General features: G+C 43.3%; 1 protein-coding gene across 1 annotated transcript in view; it reads left to right on the forward strand.

The window, feature by feature from the left end:
* The window catches only part of LOC308650896 (transmembrane protein C16orf54), a 42,999-nt gene that overhangs the window by 276 nt on the left and 28,059 nt on the right, over nt 1-14,664 (forward strand). The window lies entirely within an intron of this gene.

Below are 14,664 nucleotides of genomic sequence, written 5' to 3' on the forward strand. Positions count from 1 at the left end.
TTATAGGTAAGAAAGGGAAACAGGACAATTCTGTAAACGATGGCAGTGATCCTCACTTTGTACATTTTATTGCCTCAGAAGTTGTTTCACACGTCTGTGTGGTGGGGGTGGTTTTGTTAATTGTGGGAGTTAAGGGTGCTGCAATATCCAGTCAGTTTTATAGATCTGGACCACCCTGTGTTCTGGACAGTCACATTGTATTCATCTCTTGCTGAGCCCAAGGCCACTGTATGTCCCCTGTGTCACATGTCTGAGCTGAGGAGACCAGCTCGATGGAGATCAGCTCGATGTCCTTATTTTGGAAGCTGGCACATGGAAGGGAACTGTAAAGCTCTACTTGTTATTCCCAAAATGTATCCTTAGGGGTTCAACAGCCTTAAGTAGTTTTCCATCTCTTCTGGAAGCTTATCCAGGGATGACCATCCCATCAAAAATACCGTTTAGGGATGAGGATATAGCTTAGTTGCTAGAGTGCTTGCCTCACATACACAAAGCCCTGGGTTCAATCCCCAGCGCTGGAAAAAAAAAAAAAAAAATATATATATATATATATATATATATATATATATATATATATATATATGTATGTATATAGTTTAAAGATCTTGCAATTCTAGTGAACAGGAAAATTACCCAAAACAGATCCAGTGGGCCACAGGAGAAGAGAAGTGGAAGTCCTCACACCGAGATAGTGGTCATTATGGCTTCTGAAACCAGGCTCCCCACCACAAGCTTCCTGCCCTATCCTAGGTGCTGTTCTGGCTTGAACAACCCCTACTTGCATACCTACCTATTAGAAGCCAGTACCGCTTTGTAACCTGATCTCCTTCACTGCCTTATCTCCTTGTAACCTGATCTCCTGCACTGCACAGTAATCCTACTGTTTGGGTCCCAGAATTTTCAAGTGTGAGCTCATCTGTGTCCGCTAGCATAAATAAACCCAAGTTCTTCTACTTCAAGTGTCACTTGGTTTCTTGTCAGTCTATTTTTCCACATTTCTGGAGGCACCAGCAAGATTCCAACCATTCTGATTCTTCGAGCCAACAGCCAGTGGCTGGACTGCACTGAGTAGGAAGGGACTCATAAGGTGATGCACCACCCATAAGTATTCTAGTTCCTCCTTCACCCTGGAGTTCTAACCCAGGCTGGAGGCAGCCTTGCCCCAACCAGACTCCAACGGTAACTCCAAGAAGATATCTACCAACTCACCTGGCAACTCGTCCGGACCCAGTAAGACCCTGGAAAAGTCAGTCCCCAGTCAGGTCCCATCCCACTGGGCGGAAGGGGAGCTTGATCAGTCCCCAAAAGAAACTCTACAGGTCAGGGACCTCCCAAAGTGGGGAGGAAATGCAATAAACTTTGATGTGTGAATGTTTGTGTGGATGAGCTATCTGATTTGCTGGCATCTCAGATTTGAGTTTGTTGCTCCATGACAGAAAGCTACAGAGTCTGAATGGGTCTGTTCTGCAATTCCACGCTGGCCCTCATGTAGCTTAAGGTGGCATCTGGGCAACCGGATCCAGAGTCATGAGGCTGACCCCACCATTGATGCTAAGAGGCACCTAAGTTCTTTTTGAAGGCAGCCAGGCAGACATATGGTTGGTCTCTTCTCTTGAAGGGGCACCCTCCCTTGTTTGTCTTTGTATCACCAATTCAAAGAGGGGAACACATAGGGTGGGAAATAGAGAGCACTACCTGACTACCATGGGTGGAAGTTCCTTGAAACCTTAGACTTAAAAATTTCAAGAAGGGATTCTCAGGAGTCTATGGGATCAAATGTCTCCAGGAAAGTTGCACACACTGTGCAAATTGGAATGGCCCTCTGAAGAAGTACTGTTAGGGCCGTCTATCAGGTTGTAATAGGGATCCCTAGATACTCCAATCAGTTCCACTGTATCCTGGCTTCAGATAGCCCAAAGCCTGCCTCCTTGGGTCTGATGTGCTAACAAAAAGGGACAAAGCAGCTTTTTTTTTTTTTAACCTGCAAATGCCATGATTTTATTCTCTTTTAATGCTGAGTAATATTCCATTATGTATATATATACTACATTTTCTTTTTTTAATTTTAATTTGTTATATATGACAACAGAATGCATTAAAATTCATATCACACATATAGAGCACAATTTTTCTTATCTCTGGTTGTACGGGCAAAGCAATTTTTGTGGCCCAGGTAAAGAATCCCAAAGACCATGAGCTGATCAAGCTTGTTTTGCAAGAGGACCCAGAGGATGAGCCAGCTGTGCTGCCCGCCAAACGCTCCTAGCATGCTGTCACCATCGAGGCAACCAATACTGCATCTCCCAGACACCCTGCTGCATTCAGTGAGTCCCCCTCAACCTTTTCAGCAGCCTCCCAGTCCGGACAGCACCTCAAGCTCTCCTCTGGCCTGGAGGCCAAGTCCACAGCCCATGAGGCAATGCCATTGTTCATCCCAAGAACCATCCCCTTTGACTGTGACCCTCAAGATGCCATTCCAGGAAATGCAGGGGCTACCACAGATCAATGGGACAACATTGTCCAGCCCAGGTGCTCTATCCTGTATTACCAATCTTTTAGTACCACAGATCTCCTAAACTGGAGACCCTACACACCATCCTATTCAGAGAAGCCCCAAGCCATGATCAGCCTCCCAGAGTCCATATTTCAGAGCTACCAAGCTACTTGGTGTGATTGCCACCAGATCCTTCCTTATTTCAACATGGAAGAGTGACAATGAATCTTGACAGATGTTCACAGCTGGCTCCAAGGGGAAAGCCCCAGCAGGAACCCTAGATGCAGAAGCTTGGGCAACTGAGGCATCCCTGATGCTTGGCCTGCCTGGGACTTCATTATAGTGGATGGACAAGGAGCCCTCAGTCAATACTGTGGTGCCCTCCTACAGGCTTGGCAGGAGCTAAAAAGCCAATTAACACCTTCAAAACCGCAGCAGTTATCCAGAAACCAAAGGAGTCACCAGCTAGTTCTACGAGAAAATGTGTGAGGTCTTCTGAATGTACACTCTTTTTGACTCAGAAACATCAGAAAACCAATGAATGGTCAACATAGTGTTTGTGTGGCCCAACCTACACTGACATTCACTGGAAATTCCAAAAACTTGAGGGCTCGCTGGAATGAATGTAACCCAGCTGATAGAAGAGGCAAACAAGGTCTTTGTGAATCAAGACCATGAAGCCAAATGGGAAGCCGAAAAGAAAATGAAAATCAAGGTGTCTTTATTGGCTGCAGCTTCTGACCAGGTAGTCAGCCCCACCATGAAAGGGGGGACCCAATAGAAGAGCCCTGCTCTGACAAGACCACTGAGCCTATTGCAAGGAGACTGGCCACTGAAAGAATGAATGTCCTCATCATAAGGGACCAATATAAGGACCCAACAAGACTTCTCAGGGAAGAAGACAAAAATGGCAACCTAAACCAGAAACCTAGAACCTCATTGGTCTGGCCAGAATCAAGGCAGACTAGGGAAAACCAGGCTCCTTACTACAGAGCCCCTGAGAACCCACAGTCAAAATGAAAGTGGGTAGCCAGTTAGTGACTTTCGTGGTTGATTCAGTCACTGAACACTCCATGGTCACTATACCTGTGGCCCTACTCAGCACAGTAGTCGGTACCACCGGCACCTAAATTACCCAGCAGTTGTGTGAATCCTGGATGTGCCAGCTAGGAGGACACATGGTGACTCACAAATTCTTGTACCTACCAGAATGCCCAATTCTCCTGCTGGGAAGAGACATACTAACAAAGCTCAGAGCCCAAATCACCTTCACCCAGGGAGGGCTCACAGGTCTTACGTTGAGGGAACCAAACATCCTTATCATGGCAGGACTGTATCTATAGAAGATGAATAGCAGCTTTACCTCCAGGAGAGGGGGAACCTGATGAAGCCCACCTGCCTGTTGGAGGAGTTTCCTGATGTCTGGGCTGAGAAAGGGCCCCCAGCTTGGCTCACAACCATGCACCCATAATGGTAGATCTCAAACCTGGGGCTCTCCATGTTAGGCAGAGACAATATCCAGTGCCATGGGAAGCATGTCTGGGGATTCATGCCCACTTGCAGTGGCTTAAGGATGCAGAAATACTGGTTGAATGCCAGTTGCCATGGAACACCCCACTGCTGCCTGTCAAGAAGGCAGGAAGAAGTGACTACTGACCTTTCCAGCACCTAAGGGCAATCAACAATGCCATTATCATGCTGCACCCAGTGGTTCCCAACCCCTATACTCTCCTGAGCCTCCTGCCACCATAAGCAAGCTGGTTCACCTGTCTGGACCTAAAAGACACTTTCTTCTGCCTCTGCCTGGCCCTGGCTAGCTAGCCTCTATTCACTTTCTAGTGGGAATACCCCCAAAGGGGGAAAAAAACCACAAATGACCTGGACTAGACTGCCTCAGAGATTCAAAAATTCACCCACCCTGTTGTGAGAAACCCTAGTAGCAGACCTGTCAACTTTTTTGAAAGAAAACCCAGGCTGTACCTTGTTCCAATATATGGATGACCTTCTCCTGGCAAGCCCCAACTGTGAGAAATGCTGGGAAGGAACAAAAGCATTGTTAGCCTGCCGGGCAGGCTACAGAGTTTCTTGGAAAAGGGCCCAATGTGCAGCAAGAGATCCAGTACCTCGGGTTCATCATTTCCGAAGGATGACACACCCTAGGTCCAGAAAGAAAACAGGCCATCTGCTCCATTCCACAACCAAAGACTGAAAAGGACGCCTAAGAATTCTTTGGAGCAGCAGGGTTCTGCCGCATCTGGATACCTAGATATTCTAGCCTGGCCAAATCACTCTATGAAGTCACAGCAGGTTCCGAAAAGGACCCTCTGAACTGGAGACAGGACCAAGAAAAGGCTTCCCAGGAGGTAAAGAGAGTGTTAATCAGAGTCCTTACCCAATCAGTGGGTCCATAGCAGCGGCCTGCGGCCTACCTGTCAAAACACATGGACCCAGTTGCCTCAGGGTGGCCACCATGTTTTCAGGCCTTGGCTGCTATGTATGGTAACCTTAATCGAGGAAGTCAAAAAGCACACCCTGGGATAGGATTAATGTTGAGATTCCCCATGCTGTCATGGCACTAATGAATGGGCAAGGACACAAATGGTTAACCTGTTCCAATGTAGCTCATTATCAAGGACTACTATGTGAAAACCCATGAGTCAGGTTTGAAACCATGTGAATTCAAACCCTGCTGTTACAGGGAAACAGATGGCGAGAAACAGCAAGCAGCACTCAAGAGAGCAGAACTCCGAACTTTATTTTACACTGGCGGGCCCAGAGGAAAACAAAACTCCAAATTCTGAGCCCTGGTCCACAGTTTTTCACAATATTTATAGGTTATTTGACATCATCTTAGACCCATCCTATCACTGGGGCTTTCCTCTTTAAAAAAAAAAAAAAAACAGTTCCTAATCTATGCTGCTGAAGGCCCTGAGCAGGGTCTCTAACATAAAGGATGCTTACAGAAACAGATAAGAACAGCTCTTTTCACAGGCATCTGTTACATTTCAAGATGGAGTAGTCAGATTCCTAGGGCAGTTATTTACAACCCAAAAGGTAGGGGCCCATGGTTAATTAGGCTTCCTGGAGAAAGGCTGAGAGAGGGGAGCAGAACTGACCCCTTCCCCAGGTATTGGTTTTTGTAATTTCATTTCATAACCAGGTCTGGTTTTGCCATCACACTGCTACTTTCCTGCCAACAGACAAAGGGCCTCCAGATCACAACTGTGAGGAAATGATGGATGGAGTTGACTCTAACAGACCAGACTTAATGGATGTCTCCCTCACAGATTCGGAACTTGAACTCTTTACAGATGGAAGCAGATTTGTCCAGAGAGGACAATGGAAAGCTGGGTTCAGAGTCACTGCTGCTAACGACATCACATAGGCTGAAGCCCTGTTGCAAGGATGGTACACATAGCTAGCTCAACTTTGGGCATTGGCCCAGGCATTATGATGAGCAAAATCTATACTGATTCAAAGAATGCCTTTGCCACCCTGCATGTGAATGTAGTGATCTACAAGGAAAGAAAGCTACTGACATCAGAAGGAAAAGAGATTAAGAAGAAGGAAGAAAAATCTCCAAATGTTGGATGCAGTCTGGGAGCCATCCCAGGTGCAGGGGCCACGAAAAAGGCTCAGACTGTGTCAGCAGGGGAAATCACCTGGCTGACCGGGCGGCAAAGGAGGCTGCAGAGAAACTAAGTTCCCTCAGAGAGCTGAATCAAACCAGCTCTTGAGGGCCCCAGAGCTGCCTCCTACCCCTAATTATACTAAGGAAGAGGAACAGTGGGCAAAGGAATAAAGGAAGAAGGTAGCTGGTTGAAGCTGCCTGACCAGAGACTCTTTGCCCCAGTATTGTAGCACATGTGCACAAACTAACACTAAATTAAGCCCCGGGGTACAAACAACAGGAACCAGGCCTTTCAAGGATGTGCAGATAGATTTCACAGAGGTCAAGACCTGTTGGGAATACCAATACCTCCTGGTCCTTGTCTGTACTTATTCAGGGTGGGTTGAAGCTTTTCCTAGAAGCACAGAAAAGGCAGAAGTAGTAAAGGCCCTTTCGAGAGAAGTTATTCCCAGATACAGGCTTCCGCTCTCTATTGGATCAGATAACAGACTGGGCTTCATTGCAGAAATAGACCAAGGCCTGGCTCAGATGTTAAAAATAAAATGGAAACTCCAAGCAGCATATAGACCTCAAAGCTCAGGTAAAGTAGAGCACATGAATTGGATCTTGAAAACCACTTTAGCTGCACTCTGCCAGGAAACTCAGTCCCCCTGAATGGAAATATTACCATTAGCCCTACAAAGAGCACGCTGTACCCCACAACCCTCTGGTTAACCACTCACCCTTTGAGATTCTCTATGGCAGACCCCCCTCTCAGGTTTAGGGGAGACCTCAAGCAGATTAGAAACTTGGAAATGTCTTGACATCTCCAAGCCCTGGGAAAAATCCTACACCATACCTTCCAAGAAGTTTCAGAAAGGATCCCCATCCACATGGGTAACTGGGCTCATCCCCACCAAACAGGAGACATGATTTGGGTAAAGGATTGGAAAAAGGAGCCATTCCAGCCCACTGGTCCCCATCTGGTAATATTGGCAATTCCCACTTCTGTTCAGGTTGCATGTGTTACTCCCTGGATTCATCACTCCTAGATGAAGAATGCAATTCTAACAGACCCTAACAATTGGCAAACAGTATGGGACCCAACTACCCCCATCAAATTAAGCACAGAGAATGACCCAGGAATCCACAGCAAATAGAACTCCAGCCCTGCTCTGACCATACTCCAGAGGCTGGTCGGTCAGTGCACAGCAGAAGCTTGAGGATTCACCTAGCAAAATATAAATGAACCCCCTCTGTCACATCTATCCCTTGCTGCTAATAAGCACTGTTGCTATATGCCTTGCTGTTGGATTAGATGTCACTGAACCCCAAGATTGGAGCATGGGTCAGAGATTGGGACTAGCCTCCTGCTATCTCCTTAGAGTAGGAAGTTGTGCTGCTGTCTGGTTGTCTGTAGCTTGAACACACTCCCCTCCCCATTCCTTTCAGCTATTAATGCTCCTGGATTACACTTTGCCACCTCTCTTTTATGGGTTATTATAACCCTAGCAAACTGACAATGGGAAAGGAGACTTATGTTGTTACCTATCTTTCATACTTTGTTATCATAAAATACATACCTCCCTTTCCACGTGCTCCCAGTACACTGAACCCAGCACTCATTTTACACCCTGCCTCTCCACAGACAACCATGCAGACATAAGGGGACAACTTATGTTTATGGAATGGCTACTGTGGAACTTGGGGAACTACTTGTTACCTTCAACCCAGGCCTCATCATCCCTTCAGTCTCTTGGGTGGGCCCGGACTTGTGCACCCACTCCCCACTCCACCGGAAGGCCCCCTTATTCCATACAAACCACCCACGCCTCTTAATTTGGACTCCCAGTTGGACCTGTTGCTAAGTGCAGCCCCACTACCTTCTTAATGATACCAGCCTTCAGCTGGCCAAGTATTGCTGGTTGTGCTTATCCATGGAAACCCTGCATTACTTATTAGCCACGCCAATACTATTGGGAAATTTTATAGCCACAGAGCCCCCGCCAAATTTATCCATGAGACCCATTTAGGGGCAGTCATACTGACTCAACAGGCTCCTGAAAGCATGACAGCAATGAAGGGGCAGAGCCTTCATTGGCAATTTAACTAGGGACCAACGTGACCAAGCATTAACAGGTGGATGGCCCACAAACACAACATGGTGCCACCCACAACAAGGCCTATTCATTATATGTGAGACAGAAGGCTTATGTATGTCTGCCCACTAATTAGACAAGGACCTGCACTTTGGCCTTCCTTATCCCTCAGATGAACATAGTAGCTAATAACCAAACCTTCCCCATAACCTCTGTCGGCCCATCTACAATCAAGGAGAGCCATCCAGTTCATACTGCTGCTAATTGGATTGGGGATAATAGCCAGAATAGGTACAGGCATTGGAGGAATCACTTCATCAACCACCTTTTACTACAAACCATCTAAGGACTTAACATGATACTGAACAAGTAGGCCAAATCATTAGTACCCCTACCTGGCTGAGGTAGTTTTGCAAAATAGGAGGGGAATAGACTTAATAACAGCTGAAAAGGGAGGAATCTGTCTCTTCCTAAATGAAGAATGCTGTTATGCAAACCAATTGGAGATCATCAGGGATATGGCCCAGCAACTATAGGACTGAGTCCCACATAAATGACAGGAATTAGCAGATTCCTGGAGCCACTGGAATAACATCTGGAGTTGACCTTCATGGCTCCTCCACGTGACTGGCTCCCTCCTCATAATCCTGTTGGCACTTTTATTGGGTCCTTGTATCCTCAACCTCATTACCCACTTTCATCCATGATTAGAGTCAATCAAACTGTAATTACTGGTAACCCAATATAGGCCCCTTGGCCAGGAGGAACCTGATGAAAATGAGGGGTTTCACTCTCCCAACAGGCCTGAGGTTGATGCTGATCCACAAGTTGGAAAAAGCACCAAAAGAGGGGAATGAACAGGAAAAATATCCAAAACAGATCCAGTAGGCCACAGGAGAAGTTATCAGTTAAACCAGAGGTGGGCCCAGAACCAAGTAGAAGACTCTTCACAGAGATAACTGGCCATTTCTGCTTCTGTAGCCAGATTTACTGCCCTGCCCTAGCCGCTGTTCCCACTTGAGCAACCCAAATTTCAAACCCACCTATTAGCAGCCAGTACCACCCTTATAACCCGATCTCCTGCACCGCCCTATAAAAACCCTGTAAGCTCACTGCTTAGGGCCCAGAATTTTCAAGTGGGAGCCCATTGAGGTTCGCTGAGTGTCACTGAGTTTCTCACCAGTCTGATTTTTCCATAATACTAGAATCAGGCTAATACATAGAATAATATTCCCATGAGCTCAATGAAAGGGGTTGGTTTTATAGACAGGCTGAAGAAAGCAGAAACAGAATGAAGAAGGGATTGGTCATTTCAAAGTTAATTTCCTCTCAAAGTGGGGATAAGAAGATTAAACCATAGGAAAATAACTGATTTGTCAACAAAGTTACTTCAGATTACCCTTTGCAAGAAACTTCATTATCCTGTCAATTGAAACTGGCTATTTAGGAAATTTGAGGTTTTTTCTCTCCTGATTTCTTGGAAGGCTGGCTTCATTTTGGGTGTAGAACTTTAGCACAGATTACTTCATTTTAATTTTTAGTGTGGGCTGTTAAGGCTTAGTCCAAAACAGTGGACTTCTATAATTTTTATTATTTATTTATTTAGGTACTGGGGATTGAAGCCAATGGTGCTTTACCATTGAGCTACATCCCGAGGCCTTTTTGTTTTTTATTTTGAGACAGGGTCTCAATAAGTTGCTGAAGATCTTGCTAAATTCCTGAGCTGGCCTTGAACTTGACAATCCTCTCGCCTTAGCCTCCCCAGTAGCTGGGATTATAGACATACCCTACCCCCTGTGGCTATAATTTTATTGAACACAATAAATTCCTGTATGCATATGTAAGCATGTCTCCTACTGGTCCTGTTTCTCTGGTAGAATCTGACTGATACAGCAAGTAGCCTTATTTATTTAACTGAACAAATAAAGGTTAGCTATGAATTCCCTTGTTTTAGTTTGTATACAAACCAAGCTGTAATCCCACTAATTATAATTTTCCCCCCTTTTTTTCCCTCAAAGTTTCCTGCTTCATTATCTTCATAAATTATCCTCTTCAATCTTTTTAAAGACTTGATCCCATCATTTTTCTCCTTTTTCCAGAATCTTCAGCCTCTTCTATTTTTCCTTCCTCTTTATCTTATAAACATTGATGTCTTTCCTGCCTAAGAAAAAACAAAACCTCCTTCCTTGCATCCCCTGTAACTATGACTTACTAGTTTATCTTCTGGCATTTTATAGCCAAATTTAAAATATTCAACTCTTGCTGCCAGCATATCCTCACTTCCCATTCATTCCTTAACTATCTGCAGCCTGGCTTCAGCTTCTCCCAATCCACTGCAATTTTTTTTTTTTGCCAAAATAATAACTGTATGGTTGCTGAAACATTAACAAACATCAAAGGGAGGAAACTGAAGTCTCTTCTTGACTTCTCCGTGATATTAGCCACTCATTGAAATTTCTTTCTTCCTTTCCAGTGTAGTCTCTTTACCTCCCAAAACACTCCATTCTCTAGTTCTTTAACTGATTCCACTTCTTTGCACCATGCATCAAATGTTGGTATTCCCCAATCCTCTGACTTCAGCCTTTTTCTTATTTTATATACCCATAGTTTTCTTGAGGTTATTTCTTTCACATTCATCACTTGAATGTCATTGTTTCTATGCTAATGACTCATGAATCTGTTTTTTAATTTTTTCTTTTGGTACTGGGAATCTTACCCAGGGGTGCTTTACTACTGTGCCGCTGAGGCTAGCTACAACTTTTGATCCTCCTGCCTCAGCCTTCCAAGTTGCTGGGATTACGTATGTGAATCACCTCATGTGCATGACTCATGAACTTAGGTTGCTCCATTTAAAATCCGCTTCAGGGCTGGGGTTGAGCTCAGTGGTAAAGTCTAACATGCATGAGGAACTGGGTTCGATTCTCAGCACTGCATATAAATAAAGATCCATCGACAACAAAATACTGAAAAAAATCTGCATCAAGGTTTATTCCTGGGGATAGGAAGGGCAGCAGAATAAAATAGACATTATTATTGCTGTATGTATATAGGTGACTGTATGACCAATGTGATTCTGCAACCTGTACAATCAGAAAAATGAGAAATTATACCCCATTTGATTCAAATGTATGATTTGTCAAGATCATTGTACTGTCATGTGTAACTAATAAAAACCAAATAAATAAATAAATAAAGATTTATTCCCAAATCCTGTCATTTGAGATAACATGGATGGACCTGGAAGACATTGTGATAAGTGAAATTAGCCAGACAAATACTGCATGGTCTCACTCATATGGGAAATCTAAAGGTGTTGAAAAGTGGGAAGTGGGATGATGGTTACCAGAGGCTGGCAGAGGGTGGTAGGATGGGGAAGGGAAGAGATTGATCAAAGGATTCAAAGTTTCTGTTGGACAGAAGAATAAGCTTTAGTAATCTGTTGCAGGAAATGGCAATTATAATTAGTAAGAATGCATTGTATAGGGGTTGGGGTTGTGGCTCAGTGGTAGAGCTCTTACCTAGCATACATGAGGCAGAGGCACTGGGTTCGATCCCTGGCACCACATAAAAATAAAAATAAGCAAAATAAAGGTATTGTGTCCATCCACAACACACACATATATATAATGCATTGTATATTTCAGAATTGCTAAAAGCAGATTTTAAGTGTTTTCATTACAAAAAAAAATTAGCACATGGCCAGGCATAGAGGTGCACACCTATAATTCTAGCAACCCAGAAGGCTGAGTCAGGAAGATTACAGGTTCAAAGCCAGCCTCAGCAACTCAGAGGCCCTAAGCAAATTGGTGAGACCTTGTCTCAAAAACAAAAACAAAAACAAAAACAAAAAGTATAAAAAGGGCTTGGAATGTGACCCAATGGTTAAGTGTCCCTGGATTTAATTCCTGATACACAAAAATATATATATGAGGGGTAGATTTTGTTAATTAGCCTAATATAATTATTTCACATCATGAACATGTCAGAACATCCTATTGTACCTCTTAAATATAAATAATATTTGTCAAAAATAAAATCTTAACAAAAACTTTATTCTTCGATGCTACTTTGCATAATAATGTTGTATCTCAACCAGGATGTACCAGATACCTCAGAATTCAACAAGTCTAAGAACTAATTAGTTTTTCCTTTTTTTATTCCCCATCTCAGAGGATGATACCCTTCTCTTCCCAGTTGCCCAAACTACATCCTCAGCCCTTTCTTTAAATTTTAAAAATTTTGAGAAGTTGCTGATGCTGGACACAAATTTATGATCCTCCTGCCTCAGCCTCTCAATTTGCTGGAATTACATGTGGGAATCACCATGTGCAGCATGACTCATGAACCTAAGATCCATTAAAAATTATGAAAGTGTCTTTCACTCACCCTCAAATGTTCAGTGAATACCTTCCCTTCTACCCCCAATCTCTCCAATTCTTCCTCATCTCTCGGTAACTGCCTTTGTTCAAACATTCATTATTTTTTATCTAAACTTGGTTTCTTAACTTTCTTATCTCATTCTGTTCACCTGCAGTTTTTAAAATTTAACCTTTATTATTTATTTATTTTTTAATGTGGTGCTGAGGATCAAACCCAGTGCCTCACCTGTGCTAGGCAAGGGTTCTACCACTGAGCTATAGCCCCAGCCCTCACCTGAAATTTATTTTCACCACTTACAACAGAAAAATGATGCATTCATATAAATCCTACTAGTCTTCTGGTTAAACTCTTGGTTCAATGCCTCCCTATAGCCCATAAAATAAGGGTTAAATTATTTAGCATGACATTTATGGGCCCTGCCTTTTCATAGGTCTTGTGATCCTTTGCATTTTAGATGTATTGAACCACTTGTGGTCTTCTTTTCTTTCTTTTTCTTCCCCCAGGTATTGGATCCAGGACCCAGGACTGAGTTCATGCTAAGTGTGTGTTCCACCATTGAGTTATATCCACAGCTCTGTAATTTTCATATCTTCTTATTCCTGTGTCATGTGGGCCCTAGTCCTGCTTGCCTGCATCCACACATACACATATGCGCACTCCTTCCTACACAAAGTCTTTCCCAACACCCCCAGCAAAAATTAGTTGCCCTTTTTGTGCTCCTTTAGCATCCTCTGGAAAATATGTTTGTAACAGCATCAATAAAGTCATTTGACTAGCTGTACACTGTGGCACTTGCTTATAATTCCAGCAACTTGAACTGCTTTCACAAGTTTGAAGCCAGTCTGGGAAAGTTAGTGAAACCCTGTCTCAAAATAAAGAGAAAAGAGCCATATTATGGTATTATTCCATCTGTATGTGTAAAATCCAGAATAGGCAAATCTGTACAAAGTAGATAAGGACAACAGAATAGAGAGTGACTGCAGATGAGTACTGGATTTCTTTTTTCTTTATTTATTAATTTTGGTACTGGGGATTGAACCAATGAGCATTCAGCTACTGAGCCACATCCCCAGCCCTTTTTATGATTTATTTTGACACAGGGTCTCACCAAGTTGCTGAGACTGACCTCAAGCTTGTGATCCTCCTGCTTCTACCTCCCAAGTTACTGGGATTATAGGCATGTGCCACCAGGCCTGGCTGGATTTCTTTTTGGAGTGATGAAAGTATTCTAGAATTAAAGAGAGGTGATGATTACATAATCTTTTGACTATACTAAAAAAAAAAAAAAGGCTGGGGTTGTGGCTCAATGGTAGAGTGTTTGCCTAGTATATGTGAGGCTCTGGGTTCAATCCTCCACATGTAAATAAATAATATAAAGGTCCATTAATAAATAAAAAATATTTTTAAAAAACTACTGAATTGCACACTTTAAAGGGGTGAATTTTATGTTTTGGTTTATCTCTCAATAAAAATAATTACGAAGGCATAATATTCTGTTCCATGGAATTATTGAAAAGCAAGGAATTGGGGCTGGGGATGTGGCTCAAGCGGTAGCGTGCTCGCCTGGCATGCGTGCGGCCCGGGTTCGATCCTCAGCACCACATACCAACAAAGATGTTGTGTCCGCCAAAATAAAAAATAATTAAAAAAAAAAAAAAAGAAAAGCAAGGAATTATAAAACAGGCTAGTCATGAGCTCATTTCTAGAATGTGAATATTTATAAAATTACATGTGTGAAACTGTTATCTTTGTCTAGTTGAAAAGAAATGGGACTCTAATTGAGAAGAAATGTGACTCTGACATTTCCTGTGATATGAATAAATCTGTCAGAAGCAATGTGTAACTCCCCACCACTACCAACAAAAAACTGTTAGTATTCTAAGACTGGAAACTAGAGTCCTAAAAATTATTTCCATAGCAACTTTATATCCTTTCTTAAAGCATCCAGTTACCCTGATGCTTCCCCTGAATTCTAACCAACCCCTTATATTCATGGCAACCCACAATGAAAATCTTTCCTCTTTGGAATTTCCTTTTTTGAGCATGGTGCTGACAAGCTTCTACACTGTTGGGGAGGTGGT

The sequence above is a fragment of the Spermophilus citellus genome (assembly GCF_964194105.1).
Source record: "Spermophilus citellus genome assembly, chromosome: 6".
NCBI lineage: Eukaryota > Metazoa > Chordata > Mammalia > Rodentia > Sciuridae > Spermophilus > Spermophilus citellus.